This window comes from Cherax quadricarinatus, chromosome 51 (genome assembly GCF_038502225.1).
Source record: "Cherax quadricarinatus isolate ZL_2023a chromosome 51, ASM3850222v1, whole genome shotgun sequence".
Classification (NCBI taxonomy): domain Eukaryota; kingdom Metazoa; phylum Arthropoda; class Malacostraca; order Decapoda; family Parastacidae; genus Cherax; species Cherax quadricarinatus.
In genome coordinates this window covers 26,444,976-26,466,389 of record NC_091342.1, presented here as the reverse complement: position 1 = coordinate 26,466,389, position 21,414 = coordinate 26,444,976, and the positions used below count along the sequence as shown (strand labels likewise).

At 39.0% G+C, this 21,414-nt stretch overlaps 1 protein-coding gene across 1 annotated transcript in view; it reads right to left on the bottom strand.

The window, feature by feature from the left end:
• LOC128694596 (metabotropic glutamate receptor-like protein P) overlaps positions 1-21,414 on the bottom strand; it is a 903,975-nt gene that overhangs the window by 840,068 nt on the left and 42,493 nt on the right. The gene's annotated exons all lie outside the window — the stretch shown is intronic.

Below are 21,414 nucleotides of genomic sequence, written 5' to 3'. Positions count from 1 at the left end.
CCCAGCAGTATCCCCCAGCAGTATCCCTCAGCAGTATCCCTCAGCAGTATCCCTCAGCAGTATCCCTCAGCAGTATCCCTCAGCAGTATCCCTCAGCAGTATCCCTTAGCAGTATCCCTCAGCAGTATCCCCCAGCAGTATCCCCCAGCAGTATCCCTCAGCAGTATCCCTCAGCAGTATCCCCCAGCAGTATCCCCCAGCAGTATCCCTCAGCAGTATCCCTCAGCAGTATCCCTCAGCAGTATCCCTCAGCAGTATCCCCCAGCAGTATCCCTCAGCAGTATCCCTCAGCAGTACCCCCCAGCTGTATCCCCCAGCAGTATCCCTCAGCAGTATCCCTCAGCAGTATCCCTCAGCAGTATCCCTCAGCAGTACCCCCCAGCTGTATCCCTCAGCAGTATCCCTCAACAGTATCCCTCAGCAAGGGAGTCAATGTAAAATGACATGCACTGCACTTTCCCTTTTTCACCTCACTGCTGCTCACTGCTTATATTACTTGCTTTATCTTATCAGGTTTATCTGCTTGTGATTTGATCAGGCTCATTGTGTGGGAGAAAGGTAGTTAACAAAGGATTCCAGATAATCTCATTTCTTTACTAATAGACTGTACTAAAATGCTTTGTAGAGATATAGTTTACAGAAACTTTTTTTCCGTATTAAATCGAGCAAAGGTTATAGAGAAGTAACATTTATGAGAAAAGCGAAAATCACATGAACAAAAATACATCTCTAAAATATTTGCTGGGATATATATTTTTTTTCATTCGAGATTACTTACGTCAGCATGAGGTTCAAATATAAGCAAAATTAATTTGCAAACTTATTCTTAAAATCCAGGTGAAAGAGCTACCTCAGGTGAAAGGAAACGCACTCAGGTGAGAGAAAAGGCCCTCAGGTGAAGGAAAATTCCCTCAGGTGAGAGAAAAGGCCCTCAGGTGAAGGAAAACTCCCTCGGGTGCTGAAAAAGTCTTCAGGTGAATGAAAACTCCCTCAGGTGAGAGAAAAGGCTCTCAGGAGAAGGAAAACTCCCTCAGGGGAAAGAAAAGGCTCTCAGGTGAAGGAAAATTCCCTCAGGTGAGAGAAAAGGCCCTCAGGTGAAGAGAAAATTCGTCAGGAGAACAGGCTCTCAGGTGAAGGAAAATTCCCTCAGGTGAGAGAAAAGGCTCTCAGGTGAAGGAAAATTCCTTCAGGTGAGAGAAAAGGCCCTCAGGTAAAGGAAAACTTTCTCAGGTAAGAGAAAAGGCTCTTAGATGAAAAGAAACTCCCTCAGTTGGAGAGAAATCTCTCCAACTGAGAACTCTCAGCATGGGATATTCACATATGTTTCGCCACGAATAAAAGTCTTTCTTCAAGACTAATGGAACCATTTCTGGCGAAACGTTACCTCAAATATTCTAATACTCTGCATATATCTTATTTTACATATTACTCTACACATAATAAATCAATATAAACTACAGTAACATAGAATAACCTATTTTGAAGTATCTGAATTATAGTATAAAACAACAGTGTCATGTTTTATAACAGTGTCATGTCATAAAACAACAGTGCCTTGTTATAAAACAACGGTGTCCTGTTATACAACAACGGTGTCCTGTTATACAACAACGGTGTCCTGTTATACAACAACGGTGTCCTGTTATACAACAACGGTGTCCTGTTATACAACAACGGTGTCATGTTATAAAACAACGGTGTCATGTTATAAAACAACGGTGTCATGTTATAAAACAACAGTGTCATGTTATAAAACATCGGTGTCATGTTATAAAACAACGGTGTCATGTTATAAAACAACAGTGTCATGTTATAAAACAACGGTGTCATGTTATAAAACAACAGTGTCATGTTATAAAACAACAGTGTCATGTTTTAAAACAACGGTGTCATGTTATAAAACAACAGTGTCATGTTTTAAAACAACGGTGTCATGTTTTAAAACAACGGTGTCATGTTATAAAACAACAGTGTCATGTTTTAAAACAGTGTCATGTTATAAAACAACAGTGTCATGTTATAAAACAACAGTGTCATGTTTTAAAACAACGGTGTCATGTTATAAAACAACAGTGTCATGTTATAAAACAACAGTGTCATGTTTTAAAACAACGGTGTCATGTTATAAAACAACAGTGTCATGTTTTAAAACAACGGTGTCATGTTATAAAACAACAGTGTCATGTTTTAAAACAACGGTGTCATGTTATAAAACAACAGTGTCATGTTATAAAACAACAGTGTCATATTTTATAACAACATTGTCATGTTTCATAACAGTGTCATGTTACAAAAGAACAGTGTCATGTTATAAAACTCATGTTATTAAACAATCTCGACTTATAAAATAACAATCTCGACTTATAAAATAACAATCTCAACTTATAAAATAACAATCTCGACTTATAAAATAACAATCTCGACTTATAAAATAACAATCTCGACTTATAAAATAACAATCTCGACTTATAAAATAACAATCTCAACTTATAAAATAACAATCTCGACTTATAAAATAACAATCTCAACTTATAAAATAACAATCCCGACTTATAAAATAATAATCTCGACTTATAAAATAACAATCCCGACTTATAAAATAACAATCTCGACTTATAAAATAACAATCTCGACTTATAAAATAACAATCTCAACTTATAAAATAACAATCTCAACTTATAAAATAACAATCTCAACTTATAAAATAACAATCTCAACTTATAAAATAACAATCTCGACTTATAAAATAACAATCTCAACTTATAAAATAACAATCTCAACTTATAAAATAACAATCTCAACTTATAAAATAACAATCTCAACTTATAAAATAACAATCTCAACTTATAAAATAACAATCTCGACTTATAAAATAACAATCTCAACTTATAAAATAACAATCTCAACTTATAAAATAACAATCTCAACTTATAAAATAACAATCTCGACTTATAAAATAACAATCTCGACTTACAAAATAACAATCTCATATTATGAAATAAAATTTAACCTTCTCTGATATAATTACTTTCTAACCGTTTTTAAATTTCATATTTTGGGAGCAATTTTTATTTTGTCGAAAACATTTCATATTTATCATTCTGCTCATAGTACAGGAAAGCCACACAATGTATATACTCTGAGTGTATATACTCTGATGGAATGTATATACTCTGAGGGAGAGTATATACTCTGATGAAGTGTATATACTCTGATGCAGTGTATATACTCTGATGCAGTGTATATACTCTGATGCAGTGTATATACTCTGATGCAGTGTATATACTCTGATGCAGTGTATATACTCTGATGCAGCGCATCTACTCTGATGCAGCGCATCTACTCTGATGCAGCGCATATACTCTGATGCAGTGCATATACTCTGATGCAGTGCATATACTCTGATGCAGTGCATATACTCTGGAGTGTATATACTCTGAGGGAGAGTATATACTCTGATCCAGTGCATATACTCTGATGCAGTGCATATACTCTGATGCAGTGCATATACTCTGATGCAGTGCATATACTCTGATGCAGTGCATATACTCTGATGCAGTGCATATACTCTGATGCAGTGCATATACTCTGATGCAGTGCATATACTCTGATGCAGTGCATATACTCTGATGCAGTGCATATACTCTGATGCAGTGCATATACTCTGATGCAGTGCATATACTCTGATGCAGTGCATATACTCTGATGCAGTGCGTATACTCTGATGCAGTGCGTATACTCTGATGCAGTGCGTATACTCTGATGCAGTGCGTATACTCTGATGCAGTGCGTATACTCTGATGCAGTGCTTATACTCTGATGCAGTGCGTATACTCTGATGCAGTGCATATACTCTGATGCAGTGCATATACTCTGATGCAGTGCATATACTCTGATGCAGTGCGTATACTCTGATGCAGTGCGTATACTCTGATGCAGTGCGTATACTCTGATGCAGTGCGTATACTCTGATGCAGTGCGTATACTCTGATGCAGTGCATATACTCTGATGCAGTGCATATACTCTGATGCAGTGCATATACTCTGATGCAGTGCGTATACTCTGATGCAGTGCGTATACTCTGATGCAGTGCGTATACTCTGATGCAGTGCGTATACTCTGATGCAGTGCATATACTCTGATGCAGTGCATATACTCTGATGCAGTGCATATACTCTGATGCAGTGCATATACTCTGATGCAGTGCATATACTCTGATGCAGTGCATATACTCTGATGCAGTGTGTATACTCTGATGCAGTGCGTATACTCTGATGCAGTGCGTATACTCTGATGCAGTGCATATACTCTGGAGTGTATATACTCTGAGGGAGAGTATATACTCTGATCCAGTGCATATACTCTGATGCAGTGCATATACTCTGATGCAGTGCATATACTCTGATGCAGTGCATATACTCTGATGCAGTGCATATACTCTGATGCAGTGCATATACTCTGATGCAGTGCATATACTCTGATGCAGTGCATATACTCTGGAGTGTATATACTCTGAGGGAGTGTATATACTCTGATGGAGTGTATATACTCTGATGCAGTGTATATACTCTGAGGGAGTGCATATACTCTGATGGAGTGTATATACTCTGAGGCAGTGTATATCTCTCAGTGTCTATAAACTGAAAGTTTAATACCTGTTTACGGGATTAACGACCCTCCATGTAGTCGATAGTCTTGAAACCTCAACCTTCAGAAAATACTACATTTTCTTCGTGTAGTTTTTGCCAAATTGTGAACCTTTCTACCATGATATATTGAACATTGACTGTGAAAGTCTTGCACTCGCTTCGTTGTTAAATGCTGAAGGGTTACGGTACTAAATGTTGAAGGGTTACGGTACTAAATGTTGAGGGGTTACGGTACTAAATGTTGAAGGGTTACGGTACTAAATGTTGAGGGGTTACGGTACTAAATGTTCATGGGTTACGGTACTAAATGTTGAGGGGTTACGGTACTAAATGTTCATGGGTTACGGTACTAAATGTTGAGGGGTTACGGTACTAAATGTTCATGGGTTACGGTACTAAATGTTGAGGGGTTACGGTACTAAATGTTCATGGGTTTCGGTACTAAATGTTCATGGGTTACGGTACTAAATGTTGAGGGGTTACGGTGCTAAATGTTCATGGGTTACGGTACTAAATGTTGAGGGGTTACGGTACTAAATGTTCAGGGGTTACGGTACTAAATGTTCATGGGCTACGGTACTAAATGTTCAGGGGTTACGGTACTAAATGTTCAGGGGTTACGGTACTAAATGTTGAGGGGTTACGGTACTAAATATTCAGGGGTTACGGTACTAAATGTTCAGGGGTTACGGTACTAAATGTTTAGGGGTTACGGTACTAAATGGTCAGGGATTATGGTACTAAATGGTCAGGGGTTATGGTACTATATGTTCAGGGTTACGGTGCTCAATGTTCTGGGTTACGCCACTAAATCTCCAGGATTACGCCATTAAATGTCCAGGATTACGCCACTAAATGTTGAGGGTTATGCCACTAAATGTTCAGGGTAATGCCACTAAATGTTCAGGGTTACGCCACTAAATCTCCAGGATTACGCCACTAAATCTCCAGGATTACGCCACTAAATGCTCAGGGTTACGGTACTAAATGTTCAGCGACTGCGGTTTAATGTCTCAGATAAAGGCAATAAATTTTCAAGGGTTGCGCCACTAAACGTTAGCTGGTTCTAGCGCTAAATTTCAGAGAGTTACGCCACTAAATTTTCACAACTTACAGCCCAAAATTTTTAGGGATTACGACACTAAATGTTCACCGCTAGAAGAGAAAAATCAATTTGAAAAATATAAAAAGAAAATAATATATTGTTACTATTTAAAAAACTCTTTTTTTAGACAGTCACAAAATATAACTTCATTAAGAGGCCAAGATTTTAATCCAAAAATTTTGCTGTGAATTTTTTGTATTTCGAAAGAAAATTTTTTTCACTGGTCAAGTATTTTTTTATACCTCTATAAAAAAAACTGACATACTGACCTAAAATAAAAATGTTGCTACGGAAACTACTCTCGATATATATATATATATATATATATATATATATATATATATATATATATATATATATATATATATATATATATATATATATATATATATATATATTCTTCATCCGAGTTACGAAAAAAAGGCTTCAAGACCATTAAAAACTTCACAGTAAAAAGCGACACTTCAGGCCTCAAAAAGGCTGGTGCTGGGAGGGTGGCTCAGTGCCACCACAGTAACGTCACAGTGCCACCACTGTGATGTCACAGTGCTAACACGGCGACGTCACAGTGCCACTACGGTGACGCCATCGTGCACCACGGTGACGTCACAGTGCCACCACAGCGACGTCACAGGGCCACCAGGGTGCCATCATATGGCTACAACAGTGCCTGGAAAGCAAACTGAACCTGTCACTACACTTGGAAGAGGCTCGTCACTGGAACTAGCCTCCAATGAACACTAATCAGAGAAAGTGAACAATAATGAACATTGTTTAAAAGGCTCTCAACAGCGAGGGAAGTTCCCTTCAGTCCGGTGAACATTTGTGATCAGAAATGAACAGTGACTAGCGTTAAACTGGGCAGGTGCCGTAACAGCGATAAGATAATCCAGCGATGAGGAGTGAACACCAGTGAACAAGGTCAAAGATGAACAACGAAGGCAGGTGAACAGGCAAAGGAAGGGTAGAAGCTGTAAACTGAAATTAAATTATGAAAATTCTGAATAAAACAGACAAAATGAAACGAGACTATAGTGGATGAGGGAGAAGAGGGAGAGGAGGAGGAGAGAAAAGGGAGGGAGACGAGAGAAAGAGGGAGAGAGTAAGGGGGCTGAAAGGAAGAGATAGAGAAAAGTAACAATGGAGAGACGGAAGTTTAGGGAAGAGGGAGGGAGAGGGGGAGACAGAGGGAGAGAGAGGGAGGGGAGAGAGAGATGGGAGAGAGGGAGAGGGAGATGATAGTGATGGAAGATTACAAAGGATTAGACAAGAAGCACAAAAGAAAAAAAATTCTTCCGTTGCCTCATGCAAGTTTTTCTTATAGTGGGAAAGTTCAAGATCAAGCTGGAGATTAAGTTCAAAATCGAGAGGAACTTAATAATCCACCTATAGCATCTTGATGATTGATTGATTGATGAGGATGATATAGGAAGAAAGGGAGGGATTCTGGAGGAAAAAGAGAGGAAATGGGTAGTACAATGAGGATGATGAGAATGAGGAGAATGATGAGAATGAGAAGGATGAGAATGAGGAGAAGGATGAGGATGATGGTACAGGAGGAAAGGGAGTGAGTCTGGAGAAAAAAAAAGGGGGAAATTGGTAGTACGATGAGGAGAGAAAAAACGATGGGCTGAGAGAAAAAGGAGTGAGCCTAGATGAGAAAAAGAAAAAGGGAAACAAGTAATAAAATGAGGAAGAGGAGAGGAAAAAAAGGACTTGTGTTGAGAAGTGGCAGTAAAGAAAACTTGGAAGAATGGAAAAGGTTCTTCTCAGAGAAGGATGAAAGTGTGAATAGAGGGAGTGTGTGAAGCAGTACGGGGAAGTATGACTAGGAGAGATAGAAGGAAAGGAAAGGTAACAAGCAATGTGATGAATGGAAGGCAGTTGAACAGTCTTGGGCCCCTGATATTGTGCTGTCTCTTATCGTGCTAGTGGCGCCCCTGCTTTTCATTGGAGGGATGTTGCACCGTCTGCTTTCATAGGGAGCGATTTTCGTGGGCAAGTTTGGTACTAATCCCTCAAGGATTTCTATGAATAACAAAAACTCATGAGTTAGACAAATTACAGCTCAACTATCTCTGGAGACCTATAACCCAATACCCCCAAGAGGTCCAAAGGCTGTAGCTCACACTCTTACGGAGCTAACACTCAACCATATCATTCATAATTAAAATTTAAGAAGAATCATGTAAGTTATAATGAAAATTACTATTATTTAATGTTACGCAAAGTAAATAATCTCTCAGAAATGCTCACGCAAACAGGTCATGCATCAAATTCGATTGCCAGAGAAACAAAGGAACACAGAGATTAATGGATATCTCGGGGGGTGTTATTCCTGCAGCTGCTGCTGCGTGGAAGGTAACCTTTAACAAACCCACGACAGTTAATCTCTTACGTCTGGGGATCCACGACAGAGTAATGTATTAAAAATTTATAAATAACTGGTGGATATTTTTTTAAGAGGAATAAAATATATATGATACAGACTTAAATTTAAATTTCCCTTTTCTTTGTAATTTAACAAACATTTACAAATTAAAATTATTTGGAAAAATATCAAGAATACAGACATCAAAACCTAATATTTGTTATAGGCTTTTACAAAAAAATTTAAAAACCTGTAAGTTGCTTCCAAATGTTTGAGGTCATGTTTATATTTAAGTCTTTGTGAAATAGTGGTAAAAGAAACAAGTTAAAAATTAATTTGACTTCTTTTTTATTTTTCCCAGATTTTTTGAATCCACAGATTCAAAAAAATGCATAATTTAGTATTGAGGAAAAATGTAAAACTGATTCATTTTGCTGTTTTCTGGAAATCAGACAAGAAATGCCTGCGAAAAACTACAGAAAATAGAAAAGAGCAAGAAAGCAACGGTTCAGTATTCACATAATTTATTATAAACAATAATTATATCTGCGTATATTAAAGACATTTAAATGCTATAATACAAATGCATACCAAAAGGTATTTACGAGGTACTAAAATGTAAAAAAAAAAATAATTATACGAACAAAACCTGAAAAAAAAATTATTTTGGTTTCAGATAACTGGGGACACCTGGTAGGCTGATATAACAAGCTTAGTAAGACCCCAGGGAACACCTTGTGATGTCAGTTAACAGGATAACTAAAACTGGGGTTGAAGCCACATTTCTTCAGGGCTCAGGTTCAAATATAAAACTCACACATCCTTTAAAGAGTAATAAGGGAACTGATACTCAAATTATTAAAAAACAATCAACTCGGAGCTTACGCAGCCCAGTAAGATGAAACAGTATTAAAAGTTTGAAGCCGACTAGAAGACACATTCACTTTTTATCAAAGGGAAATCTTAAAGGAAGATAAAGTACCAAGGAAAAAATCCATCACTGTAGTATTTTTTTGGAGGATTGCTGAGTAAATGACAGAAGATGAACCTCGTGTTCATACTGAATGTAGTTGGAAGAAGGTCCTCACCTTCATTGTGTCTGTTGGACAGTTCTCATCGGCTGTGTGCTGCTTCTCTATTCTAAATAATTGTACATTGGGAACAAAAGCTAGCTATGTTTACCTGTCATATTCCCTCACACAGGATGGGACTCGTACAAGGTGTTGAATCAGTCAGACTGAGCTGGGATACTTCAGTACAGCAATGAGAATAATTATCAAGCATTTCAGGAAGCGTTCCTCAGCTACGGGAGCTTCAAAGATTTCCTTCCACCATAGCTTGAGTTGTTACTTAGGATTACACACTTGTTAAATCTCTGCATTATCTAAGCCAAAGACGTCTAAGTTCCCAATGAACAATTGCCAGTATATTTCCTGTGAACGAAACCGCGGGTCACTGCCCCCTCGTCCCGGTCTCAGACCAGGCCTCCTGGCTGACGCCGAATCGGTCATGTTGTTGGTACTGCCGTATGCAGTACAAGGTAAGCAACACAGAATCTTCAGGAACTGATAATCCAGAAATAAAAACAGTGATAATTTTTTCAATGATAATTTTTCCTCCCTGTTTTATATTGATATGGTTGCAAGCCTATCGAATACATAAAGGCGATTAATGATGCATATCACCTGTACATCACCAATTAAGCATGTGTTTAATATATTAAACAGAGAATGGATTTTTTTTTCCTAGACTTGGGTCATAATCATACGAAGACATTCTCCGGAGTTTCGGTTCAGGGAGATCTTTCTATGGATCAGCGGCCAACCCACTCAAAATTTAAAGATATTGATACAAAAAAAATCGTTGGCACTTCTTTAATCCTAAATAAAAGCAATGTATCACCATACACAAGAAAAAAGTTGAAAAAAGCGTGTTGCGTTTCGAGTTCACATTGCAAATCATTTTAATTGCAAATTGCACGAATAACGCAACGAATGAATGATTATCTGGGCCGCTCATCTGTGTCCAATGTGCCTCTATCGACTATTGGCAACCGGATAAACACTTTTTCGTTACAGCCCTCAATTACCAATTAACATTCCCTCGTTTACTTATCTGAAAAGGAATCCCCTGGGAAGAGGAGAGAGAGAGAGACAAAGAGAATTAGTAGAAAGAGGTCGTACTATGAGATTCTACCACTTTGAAAGTTATAATGACCCTTGGTAATTCAATGAAGTGTTCTGGCCATTCATAAATGCAACAGTTTAATATAACTCTCAAGACTAAACTGAAATACACGAACCGAGAAATGTATTCCAGTATTCTATAACCCTAGTCCACTGTATCTCAACTCACGCGAATGGAATAGTGCAGAGTGCGGCATAAGTTTGTAATGCTGTTACATATCAGCAATAGAGGTTTGAAGCGACTCTCAGAACGCATTCACAAATCATTCACTGGAAATTAATATTCCAATTTATTCAGTATAAATGGCAAATTAAGACATACACAGCCCAAATCTAATTTGAAATCGAATGGATTATGAACAACAAAAAGATAAGTTGTAGTAAAAAATAATAGGCCCACTAAAACGATCCCCTTCAAATAATACACTTTAAAAAAAAGAGTACGCAACAAAAATCCACACTATCACATTGCTAAGGAAAAATGGAAGCCTTACCATGCGTGAACCTCCAAATGTAGAGAGAATTGGGCTTTGTAGGAAGTCTTGGAAGATGTGCTTCATTTTAATATTTTTCATCTGAACCTACTTCAAGAGCAGGAAATATCTGGAAGCTTGATGTTTGGAGAACTTTTGTATATATTATTTTAATGGTAATAAGACAAAAGAAGGGCTGTAAGAGCTAAGGATACCAGCGGTTAGAAAACAGATATGAACTGGCAGAAAAGATATCGAACTCTCTAGTAAATGAGAAAAACATGAAACAACTAGCCTTTGTTACAATGACTTATTGCACAACTTAATCACTAACCATGATCAAATTACCACTTAGATTTATTGTTCAGCTATGCCTACCTGATGAAATTTTCTTCGAGCGAAACGTCGGTAAAATAAAGGTTTACCTTATTTCATGTGTCGCTATCAAGATCTGAATTCGTTCGGTAAATAAAATTCATGACCAACTTTAATCATGAATTCTTGCGATCAGACACGTTAATGAGCTTCGTTCCAGCTACAGTGTTGTTTTCACACCTGCCGTATGAGTTTTGCGTACTAGTCTGGTAAAGTCAGTATTTTTCTTACGGGCACTGTCTCCGGCAAGGGTAAAATTCTTGCCCATAATGCAGTTTCCAATCCCAAGAAAGGGCAAAATCTTCTCCACACAACGCAGTGATGGATACCAAGCAGAGGCAGAGTTTCCCGCAACACACTAGTCTCCATCAAGGGCAAAGTCTTCGTTACACCAGAGGCCTCAAAGTAACGTAAAATGCGGCGACCTACAATATTTACAATATATTGTTTGTATATTATCAAGTCAAAAGGCCCCTTACGATTATCCAACAAAGAAATACTTTTCATAGCGTGTTTAATAGTTGACGAAAAAGTTCGGTTTTATGCAAAACCGCGCTGTTTAAAACCTTGTTTTGTGTGATAGTGTAATGCACTAAGGTTAAAATAATACTAAAGAGCTGAGTAGTGTAGCTCACTACCCAACTACTGTTAAAAAAACTGATTGCTAAAAGCTTTAAAATTATAAACCGTTCTATAGGAAAACTTGCGCTGTTCAGAACCGCGTTATACAGGGTATTATAGTATAATTCTTTAGAAGCACAATATAAAATTGATGATTTTCAATTTCCAATTCTAATCTGACATCTGGCTAGAGTGATTTATTTATGCAGACAAAACTGAATGCAGGCCACCTTTAATGTTGTCACTAACATCCTCCCACAGGCGTCCACCAGTTTCATTTTACCCTGACTCTTGGCAAACAAGATACTCCTCGCGACTGTCAGGTGATAAACACTTAAACGACATAAGTATGAAGGAGCACTTCAGCAGGCAAGCTGACCCATGCAGGCAGGTCTGTCTCAGACCCAACTCTTCTCATTCTCACTTTAGCTACACTACTGTATGAGTGGGGACAAGAACTGGGGAGTGGGGAATCCTGTAGTGGGCAAGCGGAGACACGCATGTTGCATGGGCAAGAGCTTGTGTTCCATGTGTGTCCACAGTGGGTCGGTATCAATTAATTTAGTACTTGATGAACAAGAAACGTGTGCAACACTTGGTATCTTCACCGCTGAAACCTGCTGCCCGCTCAGCATGCCTCTTAAGACGAATACAGAAATTATTTTAATACTGGAGACAGTGGAAATGGAGAAATTTTGAAGTGTTCAATTCCTCAGCCTTGATGGAAGATGTTCAGTGTTTTAGCTTTTAATTAAAAGTAGTCAGTTCCTTCTTCGATCGAAGAAACCTGTTGTGCAGGCGAAATATATTAGCAATAACGATATCCAAGTGCTGCACATGTGTTTTTTTCCATAAACAGAATTAAATATGATATTTATTTGATTAATAACACCAAGGTACAGTATGACCTATTTCCACTAGCGGGCCTCGTCCACTTGTGATGCCACCTCCAGCTGTCAAACCTCCATCCTGGCTACAGTATAGACTTAGTCTTCATGCCTCTGCTTTAGGGTAAAGGTTTGACCACCTTCAATCAAGGCTAAGGAATGAACAACATTCCATTAATATGGAGGGACAATAAAGTTATCTAAGTGTTGTACAAGTCTCTTATTCATTAACTTGTTGGTATCTTATGAGAGAAGAGTTGGGTGTGAGAAGCGCCTATCTAACATGGGTATAGCTGAACTAGGATCACCGGCAAACCTACAATAAGAACATAGGGATAATATCCTTATATTCTTACTGTAGTCATTTAATTCTGGAATGAGCAATTACTACTAATAATACTAACACTATTATTACTGTTGCTACTAACACTACTATTACTGTTACTACTAACACTACTATTACTGTTACTACTAACACTACTATTACTGTTACTACTAACACTACTATTACTGTTACTACTAACACTACTATTACTGTTACTACTAACACTACTATTACTGTTACTACTAACACTACTATTACTGTTACTACTAACACTACTATTGCTGTTACTACTAACACTACTATTGCTGTTACTACTAACACTACTATTACTGTTACTACTAACACTACTATTACTGTTACTACTAACACTACTATTACTGTTACTACTAACACTACTATTACTGTTACTACTAACACTACTATTACTGTTACTACTAACACTACTATTGCTGTTACTACTAACACTACTATTACTGTTACTACTAACACTATTACTGTTACTAACACTACTATTACTGTTGCTACTAACACTATTACTGTTGCTACTAACACTACTATTACTGTTACTACTAACACTACTATTACTGTTACTACTAACACTACTATTACTGTTACTACTAACACTATTACTGTTACTACTAACACTACTATTGCTGTTACTACTAACACTACTATTACTGTTACTACTAACACTATTACTGTTACTACTAACACTACTATTACTGTTGCTACTAACACTACTATTACTGTTGCTACTAACACTACTATTACTGTTACTACTAACACTATTACTGTTACTACTAACACTACTATTACTGTTACTACTAACACTACTATTACTGTTACTACTAACACTACTATTACTGTTACTACTAACACTACTATTACTGTTACTACTAACACTACTATTACTGTTACTACTAACACTACTATTACTGTTACTACTAACACTACTATTACTGTTACTAACACTATTACTGTTACTACTAACACTACTATTACTGTTACTACTACACTATTACTGTTACTAACACTACTATTACTGTTACTACTAACACTACTATTACTGTTACTACTAACACTACTATTACTGTTACTACTAACACTATTACTGTTACTACTAACACTACTATTACTGTTACTACTAACACTACTATTACTGTTACTACTAACACTACTATTTCTGTTACTGCTACTAGTAGTAGTACCGCTACTAATACTGGCACAAAACTTAATTCTGAACAAAACGTAGCCTGCAATAACAACATTATCTGAATTACGGGTCTTTTCATTACTATAGCATGCAGATGTTTCTCTCCCATGAACAAAAACAAATAAACAACTGCCTGTAATGTCACCACTGAGTGAACAACAGCCTGTAATGTCACCACTGAGTGAACAACTGCCTGTAATGTCACCACTGAGTGAACAACAGCCTGTACTGTCACCACTGAGTGAACAACAGCCTGTACTGTCACCACTGAGTGAACAACAGCCTGTAATGTCACCATTGAGTGAACAACAGCCTGTAATGTCACCACTGAGTGAACAACAGCCTGTAATGTCACCACTGAGTGAACAACAGCCTGTAACGTCACCACTGAGTGAACAACAGCCTGTAATGTCACCACTGAGTGAACAACAGCCTGTAATGTCACCACTGAGTGAACAACAGCCTGTAATGTCACCACTGGGTGAACAACAGCCTGTAATGTCACCACTGGGTGAACAACAGCCTGTAATGTCACCACTGAGTGAACAACAGCCTGTAATGTCACCACTGAGTGAACAACAGCCTGTAATGTCACCACTGAGTGAACAACAGCCTGTAATGTCACCACTGAGTGAACAACAGCCTGTAATGTCACCACTGAGTGAACAACAGCCTGTAATGTCACCACTGAGTGAACAACAGCCTGTAATGTCACCACTGAGTGAACAACAGCCTGTAATGTCACCACTGAATGAACAACAGCCTGTAATGTCACCACTGAGTGAACAACAGCCTGTACTGTCACCACTGAGTGAACAACAGCCTGTACTGTCACCACTGAGTGAACAACAGCCTGTAATGTCACCACTGAGTGAACAACAGCCTGTAATGTCACCACTGAGTGAACAACAGCCTGTAATGTCACCACTGAGTGAACAACAGCCTGTAATGTCACCACTGAGTGAACAACAGCCTGTAATGTCACCACTGAGTGAACAACAGCCTGTAATGTCACCACTGAGTGAACAACAGCCTGTAATGTCACCATCGGGTGAACTCGCCCATTACCTTGAAATACATAACACATCCACTACAAAATTCACACTCAAAATATGGCGCTGGAATTTTATTTTCAATTATTAGTCGTGCGTTGATTCGTTTACAGAGACTGGGTGAAAGGGGGAGTAATTTTTTATTAGTCTGCAAATTGGTGCCTATTTGTTTCATCGGAGGGGAGAGGGAAGGGTGTGTTAGTAGGGGGGAGGGAAGGGTGTGTTAGTAGGGGGGAGGGAAGGGTGTGTTGGTGGGGTGAGGGATGGGTGTGTTGGTGGGGTGAGGGATGGGTGTGTTGGTGGGGTGAGGGATGGGTGTGTTGGTGGGGTGAGGGATGGGTGTGTTGGTGGGGAGTGAGGGAGGGAGGGTGATTGTTATGATGGTGATGGTGGTAGCGGTACATGGAAGAACAAGGAAAAAGACAGATCGCAGATGATGACTTTGGCATCCACACCGAAGGTTGTCTACTATGATGACTATCTACCTCTGTTTACATTAAGGACTACCGTGTATTATCTAGATGTCTGAGGCAAGGATAGTAAAGCAGAAGGCTCTTCCCTCTCCCGCCTTGCCTTCGACTCACTCTCGTTGCTACCAACATGAAAAGAGGTGTAAACATATACCGCGTTACATTGAAACCTGCCGAAAGGAAGTCATAGGTGGTGGTCAAGCGAATGCATGATGTTATGTAATTGCTGTGTCACGTATTATCGGAGAATAATTATCGAGCAGCATCGTGTGTGCTAGAGACGTCCTGGTGATATTTTTACGCTAGCTCTTTATTTTATGGTAAATATGTAGCAATTAAGAGAGCTTCTATATAATGGTAACTATTCCTTTGAGGGCCTGCTAGGTGTTGTTGGTCACTTCTCCTCCACGTAATTCAAGAATTTGAGTTTCTCAGTTGTGGCGTTGTTGGAAGAGTTGAATATCTTCATAGTTCCGAGTTTGCAATACTGCATGAGGTACGGAGGTAAGTGTCAGCGTGTGATGGAAAGGGTAATGTACTGGAATTATTCTAGCATTTCAAGACTGGAAATCTGGATAGATCTCCAACTCCGAATTGGTGCGAGTGTAGTCATGTGAGTGAAATTGAGCAAGTTATTTATGGGCTTACTCTTTAGGGCGTACCTTGAGGAGAAGGAGTTATACGATTTCAACTAGGTCTTGATGCTGGGTGAAAAATTTTGGCCAACTATTAATTAGGGAGCAGTGATAGTTAACGAACAGTAATTATTCTTAACTAACTAGAAAAAGTAGAAAATTTTTAGAATTTTAATCCGACTTTCAACAACTTCCCCAATTCCCTGGGTTTTTAGCCTAATAGCCAACTACTGACCTCAGGGTTTCAAGGTCCAGGTGACAGTGTTTCAGTCCCGCAGGGGTAAGGGCTGCACTTAATAGACAGGTGATTTTTAAAGTGTTTCATTGTACGTACTGTGGGAAGCAAGGCCACCATAGACAGTTCTACCGATGGATTCCATGTAAACAGATTACAACAGAGGCTTCACAGGAAAGTATTCCCTCTACACGTGCTACAGCTGGTATTAAAATATTATCGCATACAGGAGACTACAAAAGTTTTCGATCTCAGGAGGTTCTTTTCATGTAAGTTCACAGTCACCTTGCTGAACACTTCTCTAGGCTGAGGGACTGATCACCTCAAAACTAGTACTTCAAGGCTAGTAAACTGATCACATCATTAGTTTTCCATTGCTTCTGCTTTTTGCATATTTCATCACCTCTGTCTTCAACTGAAGACTATTACAGTGTAAGCAAAACGTTTCGAAAATAAAGATACCTAACGGTTACATATGTATCTTGTTCACCTATTTTCACCCTATTACGTAGTGGTGTTTTACCGGTGTCAGAGGATATCTACGCCGGAGTTAAAATTTTTCTGAAAATATTAACTGGGTCCACTGTACAGACCTCGGTGCACATGCTATAGGTAGAGTCTGCGAAAACTTTCCGTAATAAGGATCCCAATTATTCATTGATTTACAGACGCTAATGTTGTGGTCACAAAGATATCACATGAAGAGATCATCAGTTGAATGCAAAGGTTATTACAATACTAGAGACAACAGAAGAACTGGAATTATAGTTTAATGTACTTTGTCCCTCAGTCTTGAAGATGGTCAGGCATGAGACCAGAGATTTGTATGCCTGAACCGAAAACGAAGTCTAGCGACTTGAATATTACGTCACAGGTGAACGGGGGTCATTGTGATAGGAAGAGTTGTAGAAAACATTCCCTGCATCAAGATGCAATGGTGTTGCTGTGTCAGACAAACATCACATTAGTGGTAAGAATTCCGACAAACTGATGAGTGAGACACATTTGCAACACTTGGTATCTTTATGAAAGAAACGTGTTGCTTGCATTTCTCTGTTCGATTGATGAAGTCGTTTATATAGGCGAAATCTTCCGTCATAAAATCACCAGTGTTGCACATGCGTCATATTCATCAGCTTATTGTTTTTGTATACAATTAACACATGTTAAATGGCCTGCTCCTGTGTCCCACCGTTCTTATGTAGTAATTAGAGCAGATTCTAAACGTTGGATGTTGTGTTTGCCAGTTTCTCTGATTAATTTAACGCCTTTGGAATTCATGAGAAAGTTGCGGAAGTTTCGTTGTACAGTGCAAGTGTTGTCTTGTGTACAGTGTAAGTGTTGTTTAAATCATCCTCTTGACGAGCGTACTGTGTTCCCAAACGAGATGTTCCAAACTTCAAGAAATCTTCCTCAGGTATAGTTTATTGTACCGCTGATACGCATCCGCCTACCGCGAGAAGTTCATATATTCCAGTGTTTATTCAGCGAGAGGTGGCATCATTGTATATACAAGAGGTGGACAATGTAGATGATCTACGATTTTCGAGTTTTAAACGCTTCTTCAGGAGTAATGCATAAAAAGTAGTGGACATGACATTAAGGTCGAGGAGGATACGACTTAACACTGGTGAGGGGCACTTGATCTAAGGAATTCGAGTAATTCTTCCTTTCCTTGAATGGATCAAACCTGATTACCTTCCCGAAGTTCAGGCACTGTTTTATCTTTATAAGTTGAGAGCTTCCCCATCAACATTATAACTTGTTTAACGATAATTGAACATAAGAATGGAGGAGCACTACTGCAGGCCTACTGACCCAAATAAAGCAAGTCCTTGTCAAAACAATCACTTCCCACCCACTCACTTGGAAAGAGGCAATCCCTATAAATAACTCGTAACGCCAAATTTACTCCTCTTTTCCCCAAAAATACGATCATCCCTCTATTGATAGGTGTCCCGTAGCTCGATCCCTAACACACTCAGCTCACACACTAAGGTCCTCGGATCGATCCCCCAGTACGGATGGAAAATTTAAGGACGTGTTTCCATAAGACACCTGCTGTCCATGTTCACCCATTAGTAAAATGGGTACCTGGGTGTAAGTCGACTGGTGTGGGTCGTATCCTGGCACAAAATTGACCTAATATGCCCTAAATTCTCTGCATAACAAGCGGCTTTCTATATAGTAGTATATTACTGATGTCAGTTAGATCTACATCCTTGTATATGCAGTTGTAGAAATGAAAATATAATTATTTAATTTTTACACATAAAAAAACGTGATAAAAATAAATTCACTCAAGTCTTTGACTGTATTCAGACGTAGTTCTCTAATCACTTCGTAATGACTCATCGACGAGGCTCATGCACATGGATTAATTTAAATCTATCCAAACTTCATTGAAAATTAAACACAGAAGAGCCAAGCTCAGTCCAACTAGATTGTTAGGTTGTAAAACTGTATTAAAGCTACAAACAACGCTTGTTAATGTGAGTTTGTTGTTTATTGTTTGCCTGTGTGTATGCCTGATGAGACTCAGGCAGGCAAGCACACAGGTAGGCATACAGTCAGGTAGATGAGCACTCAAGCAGGCAACCAGAAAGGTAAACAGACAGGCAGTTAGGCCGGTTAAAAAGCAAGAAGGCAGACAGTCCGCCAGGAAACAGAAGGCAGGCAAGCAGGTAAGCAGGAAGGCAGGCAAGAAGGTAGGTAGGCATGCAAGCAGGTAAGTAGTCTGTCTCTACCTCCTCTTTCAGGATGGGATACGGGTATACGGATAGAGACAAAGATATACAAATAATCGTTTTGTATTTCTGCGGAATAAGCCGAATGAAAAATTTTTAAGCCATAAATCTTTAAAAATACATATCACTGACTTTTGGTTCCAAGCCACATTTTACGAAGCTCTACTTTGAGCATAACGTTGTCCCGGTAAAGGATTTTTTCCTACATATTTGTGCTTTAGTCCATTAGACAGGATTGTTACCGCACTGGATCCCACTCCTCGCGGAGGCACTCGGTTCTCTCCACCGGGATTTCAGAGGATCACAGTTTTTTCATGCAGAGGCTCTGTTGTGCTACACACTCGTCTGTGAACTGACGAGTGAATAACAGACGAAGAAAGGGCTAATGAACTGACGAATAACTGAAGAATAATGAACGAATGAAATTATGGATTAACGAACGGATGAACGTACTGATAAAAAGAAGGACGTACTAAAAATGGGCGGGGGTAACATACGTTAAAACGAACAGCGAAAGGAACTTACAGATAAGCAAACGTACAGCTAAACGAACCTTCGGACGATGGAAAGATCAAATTAAATCCACTGGAACCCCGCAAAAATCTGTTCTGGGTGTAATGATAGTTTACCATTATGGACTCCATAAATATATTAATTACTCCATGAAAAAAGAAGACCGGAAGGGAGGGAAAAGTTCATTTTATAAATCAATTAGCCACTTGATGCCAGCGTAATTAACTTCGACCAGTTGAGCCATTATGTAATTAATCTTAAAGCGAGGCAGAAATTAGCACGAAAAAAATATGCCTTCATTCCAGGGGTCTTTTTTTTTCCCCAAGACTTAAGTCTCATCTTTCGGTGTTGTTGCGATAAAAGTGGGAAAGAGGAAATTGGAAGCGATTAAATTTATTTTCTGTTGAATATTCTTGAGTATTTTTTTTTATAATTATATGGTATTATGTAGCATGTCTGTATTAGATACATAATTTGTTACCGCTAATGAAGGAGAGAGAGAGAGAGAGAGAGACAGAGACAGATACAAAGAGAGAGACACAGACAGACACAGAGATTCACTGGATCAGTCCAAGGTGAGCTGTGTAGTAGCACTGGACAATACTGGTGCTTTCGACCGAAAATGGCATCAGTGACTCCTGACAAAACTAAGCACTAGAAACAGCCTGCTCTACAGTATGCCTCATCAGTGATTACCTTCAAGGTTGATCTCTAAGATTAGTTCTCATTGACACAGAGCCAATAAGACACACTATTGGTGCGAGTGTTCCATAAAGAAGTGTGCTTGGGCCATTGTTATAGAATGTCTATTTCAATAACCTTCTTGCATCCCAGAATCCCATGCATATGCATACGAATGTACTCTGACATTTATTTAGCCCCGAGAGGAAATACCGGCTGCTCTAAATTACATCAGTTGCCAGCTAAGAGCTATATCATCCTGGGGAAATCGAAGGCAGGTCACAATTGCTCCTGAGAAAACACAAATGATGATGATGCTCTCTAGGTGCCATGATGGTAATGCTGGAGCAGCGGTAAGAATGACGGAGTGTTGGTACCCGGGGATGAAGTTGATATCCTTTGGGTGAAATCTGACTCCAAACAGACAATGAAAAATTAAACTGTAAATTTTGCAAACAAATCGACCAGGAAGCTTACAGCACTTAGACGTATTTCGCATCTGCTCAACAGTAGAGGTTGCAAGATTCTGTGCGAGGCACAGTTATGCTCACACCTTAAGTATGCTCCACTTTCTTGGATTGCCTGCCATAAACCCCCCCATCCAATCTGTGACTTCCTGCCAGAACAGAGCAAGACGCCTCATTTCTCACCTGGACAGATCTGTCATTTCAGCCGAGCCTTCAACACCGAAGGAATGTTGGTGGCTTTACTATTGTGTACAAGGCCAGTATTGTAAAAGTACCACACTTGGCTCCACTCCAGGGAGAGCGAGAAGTGAGCTCCTACATAACAAGACGGGCAGCAAACAGCAACTTCACTCTGAATGTGCCCTTGTCAAGAGCGTCACTTCTTCTGAGATGATTTATTTCTAGGAT